This window comes from Eublepharis macularius, chromosome 4 (genome assembly GCF_028583425.1).
Source record: "Eublepharis macularius isolate TG4126 chromosome 4, MPM_Emac_v1.0, whole genome shotgun sequence".
Lineage (NCBI taxonomy): Eukaryota > Metazoa > Chordata > Lepidosauria > Squamata > Eublepharidae > Eublepharis > Eublepharis macularius.
In genome coordinates, this window is record NC_072793.1 from 90,821,647 (window position 1) to 90,841,077 (window position 19,431).

The following is a 19,431-nucleotide window of genomic DNA, read 5'->3' on the forward strand; positions in this document are numbered from 1 at the left end:
AGCTATATCTGAACATTCTAACTGGGAAGATACAGAAAAGATGAGTGGGAACTAGAAATGGGCACGAACAGCATTACGAACAAAAAAAGCCATGAACAGCCCAATCTGCTGTTCGCGAACAAGCTGTTCGTGAGGCCCCATTTTAGACGAACAAGTGGTCGTCAAAAGCCTTGTTTGTGAGTTCGTTGGCTGTTCGTGAAGCCAGACAGTCAGGCACCTTCAATCAATTCCCTTGGCAATGACTTCCGGTTCGGGATCCATGAAGGTCTAAAGCAGCTCTAAGAGCTGAGCTGTCTGTGCCGCTGTTTGTGGAGGCTGGAGGGGCACAGATTGCCCGCAGCCCCCTGTTCTCAGGCGGAGAACAGGCAAGTACGCACTGCATCTGAGGGCGCGTTGATCTCGGGTGGTGGGGGGCTCTAAGCAACGAGCTCTCTCCCACTCTGGAGGTCCCACCCGAAGACAGGTTTGCCAAGATCTCTGCAGTGGCTCAGGAGTCAATTGTATTGGCATAAGACCTTCATGCCCGAGCTTCGTTAAGCAGCAAGGGGAACGGATTCGCTTGATTAAAAGAAGCAGCGATTACAACCCAAGAAAAGACGTTTAAGAAGGTAAAGATTGCTATCTCTCAAACTGGGACAGATTTAAGCAAGTAATAAAGTTTAAAACTGGACTTAAAAACTGCAACAGATTGATTAAGTGAAGGGGAAGATTCCGGCAAGGGAAAATCTAAAAAGCGATATTTTAAATAGTAGTTAAGGCGGAAAATTGGATATTGTTTACATACCTGAAGTGGGAAGAGATACTGGACTGTGGGAAAGCTTGAGTATCGCGAGAACTGCTGCAAACATTAAAGAAACAGGAAGTACGTCAGGATCATAAAGAGGCTGGCAAGAGGCGCTCTGTGTTAATACAGGAAGTGGAAGTTCGCCATTTCGGAGAAGGGCAAAGTTTTGGCTTCAAGGAAACAGGAAGTAGGACATCTTGGAAGAAGGTAAGGGCATTTGCTTCAAGTTAAAACCATAGAGAAAAAACGCCCGACATTTTGGACTGAGCAAAACAACTTTTAACAAAAACTGAGTAAATTGGGACTTTTTAAAGCAATTGGAAGTAATAAATCAGCGCCACGGATTTAAGGAAAAGGGCAGACTCGTGGGAGCGTGGTAAATCTAGCCCCACGATGTCGAAGAAGGAGTGGCAAGCTGCGATGGAGAATCTGGATAAAAAAGTTTCTGAAGTTATAGAAGGCAATAAAGAGCTCAAAGGTATGATACAGGAGATGGCAAAAGACTTTAGAGACTTTAAAGAGACACTTAAATCGGAAATGGCAGAGCTGGTAAAAGACGTATCAGATACGCAGCAGAGAGTGAAGGTAGTAGAAAATACGATGGATCTGCAGAGGACAGAGATGAGAGGACTGAAAGCGAGAGTGACCATCGCGGAAAGTAAACAAATGGAAAAACAGCTAAGATTTCGTTCAATCCCGGAAACAGAGGAAAAGACTGCCCGAGAGCAGATCACAGAAATTTTGGCAGAGTACCTGGGGAAGGAGGAAGAGGAAATTGCAGCTCTCCTAGATGTGGTGTACAGAATTAATTCAAAATTTGCGTCTCAGAGGAAGTTACCAAGGGATATGATTGTGCAATTTACGACAAGAAATACAAGAGAACTAATTGTGACCAAACAGTTTCAGGATCCACTAGAAGTTGATGGAAAGGCGGTAAGAATTATGAAGGAACTGCCCAGATCAGTGTTGTTGGAAAGAAAGAAATACAGAGCGCTAGTCCAGATGTTAAAAGAAATGAAAGTAACATACCGATGGGAAATACCAGAGGGACTGACATTTGAGTTTGGCGGAGTAAGAAAGAGCATCAGATCTGGCCAGGAAATGGAGGATTTTATTAGTAAAAATGAAAAGGACTTACCAAAACCCACAAAACCTTGATCATGGAATGTAAAATTATATCTTGGAATGTAAATGGACTAAACTCACCTTGTAAACGTAAGGTTATTTTCCATTGGCTTGTAAAACAGAAATGTAAAATTGTATGCCTACAAGAGACACATATTAGAAAGCAAGATGTAAAATATTTGAAAATGGCAAAACTTGGAAAAGAATTTATAGCTGCCTCCAAACAGAAAAAGAGGGGTGTTGTGTTGTATATAAAGGAGGAACTACAGCCTAAAGTGGTGTTCAGTGATGTTGAAGCTCAATACTTTGGAATTCAAAAAAGACATTGGTGATTGGAATTTATGCGCCTAATGGTGCAAAAGAAAATTTCTTTATGGACTTACAAAAACAGTTAGATGAACTGTCTTATGACCAAATAATACTGGCAGGCGATTTTAATGGAGTTACAAACTTGGAGGAAGACAAGAAATCTAAGACTACACACAAAAAAAAGAGGACTATTACCAAAGTCATTTTTTGCAATCATGAAACAGGAAAGTTTAGAGGATGTATGGAGGAGACAGTATCCCAAGAATAGACAATATACATATTATAAATGAAGACCTGTTACAAACGGAAGAGAATATTGCATTGCTGCGAAGAGAGACCAAGTTCTTTTTGCAATACAATTTGAATAAAGAAGTATCGACAAATAAGGTTTGGGACACATATAAGGCCGTGATCAGAGGGATACTAATGGACTTGAATGCGAGAGACAGGAGGAAAAAGGAGGAGAAAAGACAAGAAATTATGGAAAAAATTAAAGCCAAAGAGATTCAGCTTAAAAAGAGACCAGGCAAAAAGAAAATATATCAGGATATAAAAATATTGCAAGAACAGTTATCGGCAATGAACAATAAAGAATTGGAGTGGAATTTAAAGAGGATGAATCAGAGGTCGTTTGAAGGTGCAAATAAACCTGGGAAATATTTGGCATGGCAACTAAAAAAGAGGAAGGAGAAGAAAATTATCAGTACGATATGAGAAGATGACAAGCTATTAAGTGATCAAGTCGCCATCAGTAGAGCCTTTTTTAAATTTTATGCAAAATTATACCCAAAAAAAGAGGTGAACAAAGATTCAATAGCGGAATATTTAGATAAGATGAAACTTCCGACACTCTCTGAAGAATGGAAAGAGAAATTGAATAAGGAAGTGACAGAAGAAGAAATAAAAGAAGCTATTCAATCAACGAAATTGGGGAAGGCACCAGGCCCGGATGGACTAACGGCAAAATTTTATAAAATAATGGGCCAAGAATTGGCACCTCTCCTGAAAGAAGTGATGAATGGTGCTATGCAGGATCAAGAGATTCCTGATTCTTGGAAGGAGGCTAACATATCATTGATTCCAAAAGAAGGACAAGATTTGACTAATGTTAAAAATTATAGACCAATTTCATTGTTGAACAATGATTATAAAATATTTGCAAAGGTGTTGGCGGAAAGAATTAAAGGATGGATGTCGGAATTCATTGCAGATGAACAAGCGGGATTTTTACCTAATAGACAAATTAAAGACAATTTGAGAACAGTAATAAATGCTATTGAATACTATGATAAGCATTGTGATAAGGAGGTTGGTTTCTTTTTCGTAGACGCAGAAAAAGCATTTGACAATCTGAACTGGGACTTTATGTTCGCCACCATGGAAAAGCTGCAAATGGGAGAAAAGTTCATACAAGCAGTTAAAGGAATTTACAAATACCAAAGTGCAGCGATTGTAGTGAATGACGATTTGACAAAAAAACTGAAAATAAGCAAAGGCACAAGGCAAGGCTGCCCATTGTCTCCATTGCTGTTCATATTGATTTTGGAGATATTGATGATTCAGATACGAGAGGACGACACAATTCGAGGTATAAAGATAAGAGAGTTTACCTACAAGGTCAGAGCATTTGCGGACGACATAATGTTGATTGTAGAGGATCCAATTGACAATATGCCAAAGGTAATAAAGAAGATAAAGGAATTTGGAGATTTGGCTGGTTTTTTTGTAAATAAAAAGAAGTTGAAGATACTATGCAAAAATATGACCAAACAGAAACAACAAGAACTGATGGAATTAACGGACTGCGAGGTAACAAACAAAGTAAAATATTTGGGAATTGAACTAACCGAAAAAAATATAGACCTATTTAAGAACTACTATGAGAAATTGTGGATACAAATAGAGAGAGATTTGATAAAGTGGAACAAGTTGAATTTATCATGGCTGGGCAGAATCGCGACAATAAAAATGAATGTTCTACCTCGTGTGATGTTTCTGTTACAAACGATTCCGATTATTCGAGACTCTAAACAATTTGAAAAATGGCAAAGAAAAATTTCGAATTTTGTGTGGGCAGGCAAGAAACCACGTGTTAAAATGAAAGTGTTACAGGATGCGAAAGAAAGAGGTGGCTTGCAACTGCCCAACTTAAGACTGTATTATGAAGCAATTTGTTTGACATGGATAAAGGATTGGATAACGTTGAAAAATCGCAAGCTTCTGGCATTGGAAGGTTATAAGAAAATATTTGGATGGCATGCATACCTATGGTACGATAAAATAAAAGCGGACTCTCTGTTTCTGCATCACTATATTAGAAGAAGCCTCTTCACAATCTGGAAGAAATATAAGATGTATCTGGAAGATCAAATCCCCTCTTGGGTGGTCCCGTATGAAGTAATAGACCTGAGAACTGTCGAGAATGAACAGCAACGTTTAACTTATAAGGAGATAACACAAATACAATATTCAACATTAAGAATAAAGTCACAAGAAGAATTGTCTCCTTGCTATAGTTGGTTTCAATACAGACAGATAAGGGATCTTTATAAATTGGACTGTTCAAGGGGAGGAATAAGAATGGAAAATACAGAATTGGAAGAAGTAATGCTACAAGAAGGCAAGAAACAAATCTCAAAGATCGATCCTTCTAAAATGGTACACTGAGGATGAAACAGTGAAAGTACAGATGGTGAAGTGGGCAATAAATTTTCATAAAGAAATAGCAATGGAGGCATGGGAGCACTTGTGGAAGAATACAATTAAGATTACAACGTGTACGAATATTAAAGAAAATGTATACAAGATGATATACAGATGGTACCTAACACCGAAGAAAATTGCGCTGGGGAACGCTAAGATGTCAGATAAGTGCTGGAAATGCAAAAAGCACGAAGGATCATTATACCATATGTGGTGGACTTGTGAAGTAGCGAAGCAGTACTGGGGAGATATAATAGAAGTAATTAATGAGGTGTTACAAACCCAAATAAATAAGAACCCAGAACTGCTGCTACTAAATTTGGGAATGGAGAATGTTCCAGCGCAAAATAGAACATTGTTATTTTATATGACAGCTGCAGCAAGATTACTGTATGCGCAGAAATGGAAAGTGCAAGAAGTACCTACTGTAGAGGACTGGATTTACAAATTGTTGTACATGGCAGAGATGGATAAAATGACAAGAAAACTTAAAGACCTAGATCCGGGACAGTATTTGGCGGACTGGGCGAAACTGAAACAATTTTTGGGAAAAAAATGGGATGTGAAAGGAGAACTGTGGCAGTTTGAGAACTTTTGAAATAAGATATTTCAAACAGAAGAGAGAAGTGACTTTACCATTAAGAATTTATATCTATTTTAATCTAAGCTTGGATTATAATATAGCAGAAGAGGGATGAAATTTAGAACTGATTCTTTAAAGAATAAGATAGGGAGGTTATGATAAGTAATATTTTTATCAGAGTATATGAATAAGGGAATAGTTAAACAAATATACTGATGGGGCATACTATATATACTATTATGTTGGTAGATTAGATTGTATATTATATAATAAATGTGCAGTATGGTGCTGTGTGCGGTGCCACATTGGTGGCAGGGTGCACAGTAGGGGTGTTAATACATATTATAATGACAATAGTATATTTGATAGAATATATGTTTAAAAGAAATAGAATATGTTTAAACTAAGACTTTTGTTATATATTATATTATATTATATTATATTATATTATATTATATTATATTATATTATATTATATTATATTATATTATATTATATTATATTATATTATATTATATTATATTATATTATATTATATCATACTGGTTTATATTGAGGAGTATAAGATTTATACTATATTGATAGTATAATTGATAGATGTATATTATACTGATAGAATACTTGATAGTATAATTGATAGAAGTATGCTATATTGATAGGATATTTGATATATATGATAGAATACCTGGGAAAAAATTAGAATGTGCTTAGACTAAGGGAATTATCAAATAATAAGAGGGGGTAAGGGTTGGAAAGCTGTTGGAAGTCGATAGAGAGGGGGGAGGAAAAGGGTGGGGGATAGGGTTAATTAGATATTGAGGGAATGTATGTATTGAATTTGAAAAGTATACTCACCAATAAAAATTTTATAAAAAAAAAATTCCCTTGGCAACGGAAGCAGGGACTGCCTGAATTCTGTCTGCACTCTTTCTGTTGCCCTGTAAACCCGAATCTAAGCCCAACTTAGCTTGATGGGCACATCTTCCTTCCATGTGTGGAGCTCCAAATTGGTTAAAATTGGTTACATGGGAGCAGAGACCAGGGGGGAGGGGGGGTGTTCTGTAGCCATGGGCACTCCAATCTCACTCCTGTAGACCCTGTTAGGCAGTTCTGACTAGAGGTGGGCATGATCCAAAAAAAAATACCAATCAAGCTGTTCATGGATCCACACCAGCGACTACCCCAGATCAACAATCCACACCGAACAAGTCCCGTTTCCGATCGGGGAGGCCAAAGCGGAGGGGCGCCCCCCCCCCACACACTTAGAGGCGGGGAAAGTTTTTAACCCGGCGACGAGCCGCCTCCCCTTAGGGAGGGGACGTTTTCACACACACACATGCACTTAGAGCAGAGGGGGAGGGAAAGTTTTTAACCCGACCCTGCCTCTCCAAATAGAGAGAGAGAGACACCCCGTCAACATGTTTCAGCCAGCTTTTTAAAAAAAGCAGGGATAGAATCCTCCATTCCTCCCCACCCAATTTTAAAAGCAAGCAGCCAGTCTTCCAAAAGCAGGAAGAAAGTAAAACCTGGATCCTATGGTTTTTTAAATAGGAAAAACACAAATGAAACATCAAATCACATATCACAGCCAGGTCCACAGACTGAAATATAAAAAACACAGATCCAAAAATATGTGGCGCTGCCACGGTGAAAAAACATGAATATGAGACACGGATCCTCATGAATTCATATGATTTTTACATTGAAACAAAACAAAAAGGCTGTCATATTTTAGATCTTTTGGTCCTGTTTGGGGCATTGGACATGATCTGGGACAGTATACTGGATTTTGGGTGACCCCATGTAAAATTCAAGAGGATCCATGAGGATCCGTGCCTTTGAACCGTTTTTGTGCCGTGGTGCTGCCACAAAGCAGTGGATGAATGATTTTTTGGTCCCATTTGTGGCAATGGACATGATCTGGGATTGTATGGTGGATTTTGGGTGGTCCCATGTAAAAATCAAGAGGATCCATGAGGATCCATGCTTTTAGACCACGTTTTTGCACCATGGGAGTGCCACGAAGCGGTGGGTAACTGATTTTTTTGCCCCTTTTGTGGCAATGGACATGATCTGGGATTGTATGGTGGATTTTGGGGGGTCCCATCATGTAGAGGATCCATGCGGATCCGTGCTTTTGAACCGTATTTTTGCGCCGTGGCGCTTCCCCGAAGTAGTGGATGGCTGAATTTTTTGGTCCCATTTGTGGCAACAGACATGGTCTATGATTGTGTGGTGGATTTTGGGTGGCCCCACTTAAAAATCAAGAGGATCCATGCGGATCCGAGCTTTTTTAGCAAGTTTTTGTGCCGTGGCAGCGCCACGGATTAGTGGATGCAAGATTGTTTTGTTGCTGTCTTTAGACTAGGACATAATCTATAATATGAGAGCCTTTTTGTTTTGTTTTGTTTCGATATAAAAATCATATGAATTCATGAGGATCCGTTTAAAAGCATCTGGATCCAGCTTTTACCCACTCCCTTTTAAACACACACACAGAGCCATGAATGAGGTTTTCCCACAAAATACAGTGTTTTAAAAGCAGGTTAAAAACCGAGAGTGACAGACAGAAAAACAGCCATTCCTCCTACATAGCTCCGTTTTTTAAAAAAGCAAAAAACATTTGGAGTGCCCATGGCTACAGAACACCACCTACAGAACTTGAAAAAAGAAAACAGGACCAGTGGAGCATCTGATCAGGATTAAGTACACTAACAAACCACCATGAAAGAGGCAGTTAGGGAAGGCTCAATATCAAACATCTGGCCTTACAATTGACTTCTGAATTAATTCCACAGATACATAGTGTCCTTCCCTTACTTGCATACCTCCACAAAGTGGTAACCGAAAGGGTCTGAGAAATAATCTACTAATGGTGCCCCACCAGCAGCAACCATATATCAATAGAACTTTGAAGGTAAGACATCCAAGGCAATCAGAAGTGGATACCATTCTCTCCCAAACTACTGGGCTGCATCATCAGCTCCACATCTCTCAGCAACTGCAGTGAATGGAGAACCTTTTGATCACACTGGCCTCACCCAGTTCTTGGGATGTTCTGGCTCTGCAAATCGCTCCCAACGGCCTATTAGGGCCAACAACCCATTGATTTGCACTCCTCAAGGGACACCTAACCATAAATGCTTGTAAATACCTCCTAATAGCAAAAGAATACTTCAATTCAGAGGGGCAGCTGGTCTAAATATAGTTTTACAACAAAGGATCCACTGCCTCAAGAAAACCCTACCTGTATTTGGCCCTGAGGCTTATGTGATGTGGAGAGAAGACTTGATTGCTGAACTTTGATCTTGAGTGATTTTTCCAATGACTTTAGGAGAAGCTGTGGATTTACTTGCCAAGCTTAGAAGATAGCAAAAATGATTATGCTGCATCAACTAAGTTAATATAAGCAGCTGCTGAGATGCCAAGATAAGTATGTTCCTGATCCTTTAGACACCACTGTTATAGGCAACTGGTTGCACAGGACCAGGTCCTGTACATAAGGGGGAACCCACAAACTGTTTGTGTATACAATCTTGCTTTACAGGGATACCCTTCCTTGGAACCCTGGCTTGAAAATCATCATTTGAAGAACACACTGCTGGTTGTTGAAAAAGCAATAGGTCTCCAAACCTCTGAGGCATACTGCAACTCTGACAAAACTGACATGAAGTACTTGGACTGGCATGTTGTTTTGGGATTTGAGAGGATGCTATGAGTGCAGGGACGTTCATTTCCTGAGTGCCAATGTAAACAATAAATGAGAGGGAAAATAATTCAATGTCTCTGTCCCTACCCATAGAGTGCCACTATGTTACCTTTCTCGGTCAAGGGAAATTTTTAAAAAGTCCAGGACTGATTCTACATAGAGATTTATTCTCCATTTCAGCAATTCTAGTTGTGCACTTTTTAACAACAACAGCAACATTTGATTTATATACCGCCCTTCAGGACAACTTAATGCCCACTCAGAGTGGTTTACAAAGTAAGTTACTATTATCCCCACAACAAAACACCCTGTGAGGTGGGTGGGGCTGAGACAGCTCCAGAGAGCCGTGTGACTAGCCCAAGGTCAACCAGCTGGCTTCAAGTGGAGGAGCTACTGGAAGGTAGCTAATGTTGTCCCCATCTTTAAAAAAGGTTCCAGGGGAGATCCGGGAAATTACAGGCCAGTCAGCCTGACGTCAATACCGGGTAAGTTGGTGGAAACTATTATCAAAAATAAAATTAGTGGGCACATTGATGACCAAAAGCTGATGAGGAAAACTCAGCATGGGTTCTGTAAGGGAAGATCTTGTCTCACCAATCTGTTAGAGTTCTTTGAGGGAGTGAACAAACAAGTGGACAAGGGAGACCCGATAGATATTGTTTATCTTGACTTCCAGAAAGCTTTTGACAAAGTTCCTCATCAAAGGCTCCTAAGTAAGCTCAGTAGCTATGGGATAAAGGGCCAAGTCCTCTTGTGGATCGAAAACTGGCTAATTAATAGGAAACAGAGAGTGAGTATAAACGGGCACTTCTCACAGTGGAGGGTGGTGAGCAGTGGGGTGCCACAGGGGTCGGTATTGGGTCCAATGCTTTTTAACTTGTTTATTAATGATTTGGAATTGGGATTAAGCAGTGAAGTGGCTAAATTTGCAGATGACACGAAATTGTTCAGGGTGGTGAAAGCCAGAGAGGATTGTGAGGCACTCCAAAGGGATCTGTCGAGGCTAGAAGAGTGGGCATCCATGTGGCAAATGAGGTTCAATGTAGCCAAGTGCAAAGTAATGCACATTGGAACCAAAAATCCAAAATATAAATACAAGTTGATGGGGTCTGAACTGGCGGAGACTGACCAAGAGAGAGATCTTGGAGTCATGATAGATAACTCACTAAAAACGTCAGCACAGTGTGCGACTGCCATAAAAAAAGCTAATGCTATGCTAGGGGTTATTAGGAAAGGGATTGAAAACAAATCAGCCGGTATCATAATGCCTCTGTATAAATCGATGGTGAGGCCTCATTTGGAGTACTGTGTACAGTTCTGGTCGCCACACCTTAAAAAAGATATCATAGCACTGGAAAAAGTACAGAGAAGGGCAACTAAAATGATTAAAGGGTTGGAACACTTTCCCTATGAGGAAAGATTGAGGCGCTTGGGGCTCTTTAGCCTGGAGAAAAGACGACTGAGGGGAGACATGATAGAGGTTTACAAGATAATGCACGGGTTAGAGAAGGTAGAGAAAGATGTGTTTTTCTCCCTTTCTCACAATACAAGAACTCGTGGGCACTCTATGAAATTATTGAGCAGTCGGGTTAGAACAGATAGAAGAAAATACTACTTTACACAAAGGGTGATAAACACATGGAATTCGTTGCCACAGGAGGTGGTGGCAGCTACAAGCATTGCCAGCTTCAAGAGGGGACTGGACAAATATATGGAGCAGAGGTCCATCAGTGGCTATTAGCCCCAGGAGATAGATGGTATTCTCTTTGTGGGGAGGTGGTGCTCTGTTGTCTTGGTGCTGGAAGGAAGGCAGTGGGAGGGCTTCTGGTGTCTTGGCCTCACCGACAGTCCTTTAGATGGCACTGGATTTCTAGCCACTGTGTGTGACAGAATGTTGGACTGGATGGGCCACTGGCCTGATCCAACATGGCTTTGCTTATGTTCTTATGTTCTTATGGAGTGGGGAATCAAACCCCACTCTCCAGATTAGAGTCCCGTGCTCTTAACCACTACACCACACTGGCTTTTTCTTTGTTTCCATGTGCAATCATCTTACATTCCAGCAGAAATCATGAACAGCCCATTTTTTCCAGTAAAAGCTCCACTTTTTAAAAAAAACCTGGGGGAAAATACTTTCCTGGTATGATGTGACAATCTTTTTCATTTGGCTGGAATGGAAAGTACGCCTTGAATTTGAATCAAGATGGTTACAAGATAAGTCACAGCTCACTTTTTCAAGAGAGTCACAGCTCACTTCTTCAGATAAAAGCTGTTACCCTACCACAAATTTTGTTAGTCTTCTAGGTGCCACTGGACTCTTGCTCTTTTCTACTGCTTGAATTTGAATGAAAGGGTTCTATGTGGCTCCTTCACTTGCATTTCCACAGTGAACTGCCTGGGTGTTGTTGCTGACACTAACAGAATTGAGTTGTTTTTTTAAAATGGGGGGGGGGGGGTTGAGGCAATATCTTTGTGCTATTACCACATTAGACAATACAAGCGGAAAGGATTTTCTCCTCTCTCAGCAGTTGAAACCTTCACTAAGTGCTCTCTTCTCTTCTCCCAAGCAACAGGAAGCCCGTTAATTCTTTTCATTGTAGATGGCAACAGTGGAACACCCCGTACCCTGCAAAAATTAGCATAACCAAAGGTTTCAGGTATTGTGTTACTCTGGAGCTGCACTATGCCAAAGTGCATTGTTGGGTTTTTAAGTGTAGTATTGTGCTGTTCTCTTGAGAGCTCCAAAGGCCTCTCCCTGCATTTTGCTCCCCTCCTTCAAATTCTCTGGACTCTGAGAATTGAGTAGCCCAAACACCTATGAGAGTTCTGTCTTCCCAACCATCCTTAATCCTTGGATAGGTAGCTATGACAGCTTTTGCTTGCTAGAGAATTCATCTGTAACTAGAAGGTCCACAAGGTGGTATGGAGGCAAGAAATATTTTAATATTCAAAATAGTTAATATGCATTAAGTTTGGACTCATCACTGTGCAACTTTTCACTTTTGTATTTGTAATGCATATGGTTCATCTCTCCAGAATCCATGGTGTCTACTATCAAGGGCTGATTTTCAAAATTCACTGTAGGCTAATGCATTATTTTATTATGCAGTGCCTGTTCATATATCCCATATTAATTACTGTAGCCATACACATTTTTTAAAATTTTCTAATACCATACTTTCCCTATGTATTCATGTATCATATGTTTGATTCCATTTGTTTCCATAGAGAATTGTGTAATCGTACCTTCCAATAAACTATTTGATCCATATCAGTAACTCCTTGGATTCTGTGGCGTCTTGCTGGACGTCTCATGCCCACTGGAGTGGTAAGAAGTTGGAACCCCTAGTAGTGGAGGACTTCTGCTTAAGGAGACCTACTTAATGCACTCTATCATGGAAACTCTCTGGGTGACCTTAGGACAGTCACACTCTCTCCATTCAACTTGTTGTGGGAAGAAAAATGTGTAAAAATATCTAAATTAAATAAATATCTGGTGCATATGTAGAAGATCATGCATGATTTTGGATCTTGGCTTTTCTAATTTTTTCTGAATTATATCCAACACCATAGAAATGTGACCTGTACAGAAGAGATTTACTAAAACATCTGTGTAAATATTCTGCTGATTCATTTTATATACTTGGCCTCAGAGAATCAGTCTGTATGAGACGCATCAAGAAAATAAAACACAACAAAAGATAGCTCAATTTATATTAAGAAGCTAGAAAATTTACAGACAAAAAGTCAGATCTTCTATTATGACATATCAGGTAAAAGTGGGTCCCTATGCAAGGTTCGCTGGAAGAGAGTAAGACCTTGTTCTTACTGATGTGGTAAATCAATGCCTGTACTCTATTTCTTCTGGCTGCAGATGGCTCATATGACTGAACTGAAGAAAACTGTAACGTAGCATTCTTCTTTTTTGTTGTTTTTCAGGAGCGGGAGCAGTAAAATGGCTTTTCCTCCCCTCTTTCAATTGATTACATTTTTATCCTATTCTTCTTCCAAGGAAATCAGGTAAATTTGGTTCTCCCCTCTTTCCTTTTATCCTCACAGCAATACTGTGAGGTACACTGGACTGAATATATGCAACTGGCTCAGGGTCTCCTATTGAGCTCCATACCTGAGTGAGGATTTAAACCTGTGTGTCCCTATTACAAATTTTTCCACACCTGTTTCTGAGACACAACCATCTCTTCTGCATGCTCACTTACGGTGGGATTAGGGTTGTCAGGTGCCCTGACGGTGAAAGCAGGGAATAGGGAGTCACAGGGGAGAGTCGTGCTGGAGGGACACTTATCTTGTGCATGTGCACAGCACACATACCCAACAGAGTGCCCTCATGTCATGCCAGGAATTATATGATTCCCAGCATGACGTGGAGATGCCAGGGGCTGACTGAATAAAAATTGACCCCAAACACTAAATTGGGGTCCGGTTTTTACTCAATCAGCCTCTAGTGTGACCCATTTCTTCCACATCACTCTGGGAATGACATCATTTCCAGAGAGATGTGGTGGCACTCAGCAGTGTGCAGAGCTCACTTTGCCCCACTTCTGCATTCCTGCATCTCCTCCCCCATTGGTCAGGTGAGAGGTGGTAGGCTAAAGAGTGGGGCAGGGGATCCCCTATCCCCACAGGGGTGCTGACAAGCCTAAACAGGTTTTCTGGGTATTCAGCCTGGTGAGTATCAGACCCACATTGGGCTTTTGTAAATCCTCATTTAAAGGAGCTGAACCAAAGTAGTGACTGGTTTTCATTTCTGCTCTCAGAAAAGTGCCCATTTTCTGCTGTGATCTTTCTGACATCAGCAGTTTCATTAGTGTGTTGATTAGCTGAGGTTTTCCTGAAGGAAACTTTAAAATATATTAAAGTGGGAGTGTCAAGACAAGAGCCTTTTAAAATTAAAATAAATAAACATTTTATTTTTAAATCAAAAACTGGAGGAAAAATTGGTCTAAAAATAAAGGAAACAGAGACTTCTACAGAAAATGTCATCCTGATAGTTTGTGCTGATGAGAAGACAATTTACTGCCAAGATTAACTGCCAAGATCAACTGCCAAGGGTAGCATGCACACACAACAAATAACAAAGGATGATGTTATGACCCTTACTTTCTCTAGGGTCGATTTTGCTTTTAATCTTTCCCTTAACACCCTCTGAGTAGTTTGCTGCCACCAGGAATATTATATTCCAATATTTTTTATTTAAGTTTTCCCTTTGGTAATGTTCCTAAGCGTCAGGCTCCTTCGTGGTTCTATGTGGCCTTGAGGATAGGAATGGGATAAAGCAATGACAGCTACTCTGGGATATAACAAAACAAAATAAACTTTTATTTAGTCAAGAAGCGTATCGGTTTCATAAATGTAGTTCTCGGTTCTTAAAGTTACTTCCTATAAACTCATTCACGCAGATCTCTTCTAAGGTTTCACACACAGTTAGCCTCTTTCTGTAACTCAATATTTCTCTCACAGAAACGCTTAAACTCCTCAAGCAGCACACAGCTAGCCTCTCTAACTCTCATTCACAGAAATATGAAACCTGCTCAGGCAGCACACAGCTGGCCTCTCTTTCCCTGACTGAGTGTCCTTTCACAAACATGCTCAGTTCAAGTTCCACACAAGTTATATTTCTCTCATAAATACTTCAGTATACTCAGGCAGCACACAGCTAGCCTGCTTTCCTCTGACTCAAACTTTTCTCTCTGCCCTGTCAGTCTCAAACTGCATTCACTCCGCCCACTCTCAGTCATCAACCAATCATATCCTTCTCTTTCACCCCCACTCTTCACCTATCTCACACCAAGCATTTAAAGATACATGCACACATTTACTTGAAATCATTACAGATGAGGTTTTGTTTTTAAGAATGAGGGCTGACAGTGATGGGAGAAGAAGCAGGGGATGGTGTGATTATACATTGGTATTCTACCAATCAGGATGCAGGAGGACAAAAGGCAGGGCCGGGCTTACACCAAAGAAAACTTTCTGCACTTCAAAAAAGCCATCTTTTACCTTTGCTGTAAAAAAAACCCATTGGGGTAAATGTGCAGGGCCAAAAACACAGAACACCCAGGGAAAGACAACGTCTGCAGCGGATACAGAATTTTACCATGCAGAACTTTAAAGATTATGGGAAGCAATTTAAAGACTGAACAACCATGAATGCAGAACTCAGGGGATAGATCAAAGCTGTACGGGGTGAGGACCTATGAAAAAGCCCTGTGTGGAAAAGGCCAATAAAAAGGGAATACTGGTGCCATTATGCTTTGCATCTTTAAAAAGAAATAAGAGTGGCGAGAAGATTTTTTTTTTGCTACCTTATTTATGTATTTCCTGAGCCTAGTATTGTTCTTGATGTGATAATTTTGTATCTTCACAGATTAATTTTTATGAATGGAGGAGCATTCAGTAATTCTTCATGTACAGTTTGAAGTGATACAGCCCAGATAAAAGTTTTCTATCTCAGTGAGATCTAAGCTTAGGCCAAAAGAAGTTTCTTTATGTAGGTTGATCTGTGGAGGGTTTGATGGGTAAAAATTGTAGTAGTGGGGTAGTTAGACAAGAATACGGTTCACTGGTTCCTATACTATGATTTTATCATTCTTGGAGAATCAGTCAGTACTTCCACATTGTCCCAAATGCTTGAGAGTAAGAGGTTCCTTGTTTTCCCTACAAAGGAAAAAAAGAAAAACCGTTAATGCCCATCTTCCTTTGAGCAGCATAGTTTATATGATTTTCTATCAGAGCTCAATGGTACACAATGCTAAGAAACTAGGCTGGATTCTACAATCCATTAGCGGAAGGCGTTGATCCTTCCTGCCTCTTCTGTAAGTGGAGATCCACTGACAGAAGAGAAGCAAGGGAACTATATCACCTCTCTCCCTTCCCTACAGCCTCCCAACCTTTATGGCTATTACTCTATGTGGATCCCACTACCCCAGGTATAAGCTTCCACAGGGTTAGAAGGACTGCTAGGGGAAGGTGAACATGGGAATGATCCACAGTCCTTGCACAATCCCCATACTGAATCTCCAGAATTTAAATCCCTTGCTATATTTTTGGTGTCTCCGTCATAGAAAACAACAAAGAATAGCAAGGGATTTAAATTCTGGAAGAATTTTGCCTCAGGGAAAGTGCACACTCATCTGTGAATCTAGCCATAAAATCTTCATTTTAAGCTCCAATTTTTATGGTGATAAATGGGAGGAAGTTCACCTGGCTATACTGTCAGTGATGGGGAGGATGGATTATTTTTAACACTCCAGCCTGAAGTCCTAAAAAACAGTGGTGTGCTCCATTAATTGATTGGTTAAATGCTGGCTTAGTGGGAAGTGCCTAATTTGCCCCCCCCCCCAAAAAACATTATTCATCCTACAGAATCCTACCCAGGTTTGAGGAAAAGGATTAAATGTTCAGCTCAGTCTGTGAAAGCATACCAAGAACAGGCGGATGAGAGGGGACAGAACTGAAGTCTGTGCTAATACAATAGACCATTCTTTGTTTAACATTCCTGTTGTCTTGTGACAATTCCTCAGGGAGAAATGTCAAGGTAACTTAGGGCCAAACTATAAGTGACGAATGACACTTGAATGGCAAGTGATCAAGTGGAGCACAAGTGAACAGGGAGGAATACAAGTGAGTCTGTTCACTTGCCATTCAAGTGTCACTCGTCACTTGTGGCTTGGCTCTTAGTCATACATCTGATGGAGAGAGCCCTCAAGTCAGAGTTGACTTATAGCAACCCACAATGGGGTTTACATGGCAAGAGACTAACAGAGGTGGTTTGCCATTGCTTGTCTCTGCAACCCTGGTCTTCATTGGAGGACTCCCATCTAATTAATAACCAAGGCCAACCCTGCTTAGCTTCTGAGATCTGATGAGATCAGGCTCACCTGGGCTATCTAGTCGTCTGGAAATCAGTTGTAATTTCAGGAAATTTCCAGATTCCACCTGGAGGCTGGCAATCCTAACTTAGACCCTGGCTACCCTATCCTGATGAATCTGCTGTTCTATAACATTATGACACATGTCTTGGAGCACTCCTTGTGAACAGAAGTGAATTAAAGTTAAGCTGTTAGATTGACAGAGATTCATTATGCCAAATCCACAAATGATGTATATGCCCCCTGAGTAGCCCCATGACTGCAGCTGCAGAGATAATGAAACATAATAGTAGACACAACTACAATAATTTCCCAGGTGTGATTCATATAAGCATGGTGGCACATTTTTCAGCTGTCCCTCCCCTCATCCTGGAAGGATGTTACACCTGTCAACTTCCTTTATATAGCTGTAGCAAAAGATCTGCAGATTTTAGAGTATCTAGAATCACCTGTTATTGTCAAATATTTAAATATGAGAGGGTTGTTTCAATGTAGAGCATCAATTCTTAGATGATATTATGATTGCTAGAGCATTTGTTTACTGATATGAATTAAGAAAATTTATAATTCTTTTTAAAAAAAATTTGAAAAAACAAAAGATAAATCAGTTTTCGGAGTTCTGCTGTCAGCACTAGATGATGGACAGATTCACATGGCTGCAGGTGATCTCTCAGATACACCAGTCCAAGTTTGTTTAATGCCTTAAAGATTAACAATAGCACTTTGAATTGGATCTGGAAACCAATGGAAATCTACTTACCAGACAGCGCTGCAGAATTCACACTTGTTGTTATAGGTTTTACCATCTGACCCACAGTGAGGATTATTCTCTCTGGTGCACACTGGTGTTGAATAAACCTTTATCCCACAATACGTCTCCTAGAAAGAGTAAAACAGCTCTCACTGAATCCAACTTTTCTCTTAGGAAAATGTATTCTTCCTTATGAAGACAAGGTTGATAGGATAACATTAAACACTCAGCAACAACAACTAATGTAGGAAATTATTAGAACAAATATTAAATTTAAGTTTGCCCCATTTAACCTAAGATATGAAGGGCTTTGATTTTTTTTAATGTTCATGCCTCTCTATTGATAGGGGTATAATGCCATACAGGCAATGTTCCCTCTAAGCTGTGCAGTGTTGTGAGCTAAAAATCTACTTTGTGAGCTGAAACAACAACTTGCATTAAAGTTTTGAGCATGCCTCCTTTTTTAAAAAAAATTGTTTAGTCTACAAACATACTAAACATACAAACAAACTACAAACTAATTTGTATTGTTTCTCACTTAGAAGCAACCATTCAAGCAGTCATTCAAACATAGATGCTAAATATCAAACTAAATTATTCTGCACGTAAAGTTATTAATACTTCTCCTTCCTAACTATTTGATATACAAATATATATCTGAGAATATGTGCTAGGGCTGCATCCCATCCTAGGCACATGTTCGCTTCTCTGTTCCAACAAGATTCCAACAGGTAGGTGGAGAGATTTACAGTATAATCCTGTACAAAGTTACTCTAGTCTGAACTCATTGATTTCTAGTCTCTGTAGAATCCAAAAACAAAAACCATGTAATACATTTTGATTACAATCAAAACAAATTAACAATAAAAAACAGTTGTCCAAGACCATCTAGTCCCAATAGGTGAAAGGGCCACAAAAATCAGAGTACACTTCTGTATAAAAATGGATATGTTCATGCTGATTGCAAAAGAGTAGCTGTGTTAGTCCATTGCTGCAAAATAAAGCAGACACCCAGTGACATCTTAAAGACTAGCACATTTATTTCAAGATGAGCTTTTGTGAGTCAGTGCTGACTTCTTCAGATATGCATGGAAATCAACCTGAGAATCATTTTCACGTTTTCTTTTTCCACATAATGAATCTGCGCTTGAAAGAGTCATGACAGGATTCCTCCTTGATCTTAATCCCCACCCTGCCCACCCTGCCCCTTAAGAAGGATTCTAAGCTTGATTTCCACATCTGAAGAAGTGAACAGTGACTCACAAAAGCTCATACTGAAATAAAAATTAGTCTTTAAGGCACCACTGGACATTCATGCTGACTGGCTTTCTTGTGGTTCAGGTATGATTCTGACTGTGGATTTCTCAGCTCAGGCAGTTAGCCATGACTCTATACAAGCACCCAGAAATCTGACACCATACAACATTTGGAACAATTGTGCTTTAGACAATTACAAAACACATAATAGCTGTCCAATTGCAGTATCTCTCTCGTAGACTTCTACTCTTCTCCATGACACAAAGAAAATATGGCTTATCTACCCCTTTCATTTTAAACAGAAGCTGAGGAATGGCAGAC

General features: G+C 39.9%; 1 long non-coding RNA gene across 1 annotated transcript; it reads right to left on the reverse strand.

The window, feature by feature from the left end:
* Window positions 1-12,913: 12,913 nt before the first annotated feature.
* Window positions 12,914-18,167, reverse strand: LOC129328854 (uncharacterized). The gene is made up of 2 exons (XR_008596897.1): window positions 17,863-18,167; window positions 12,914-15,888 (listed from the first exon to the last, which is right to left on the reverse strand). It is a non-coding gene; the product is annotated as an uncharacterized LOC129328854 (long non-coding RNA).
* Between the last annotated feature and the right edge of the window lie 1,264 nt (window positions 18,168-19,431).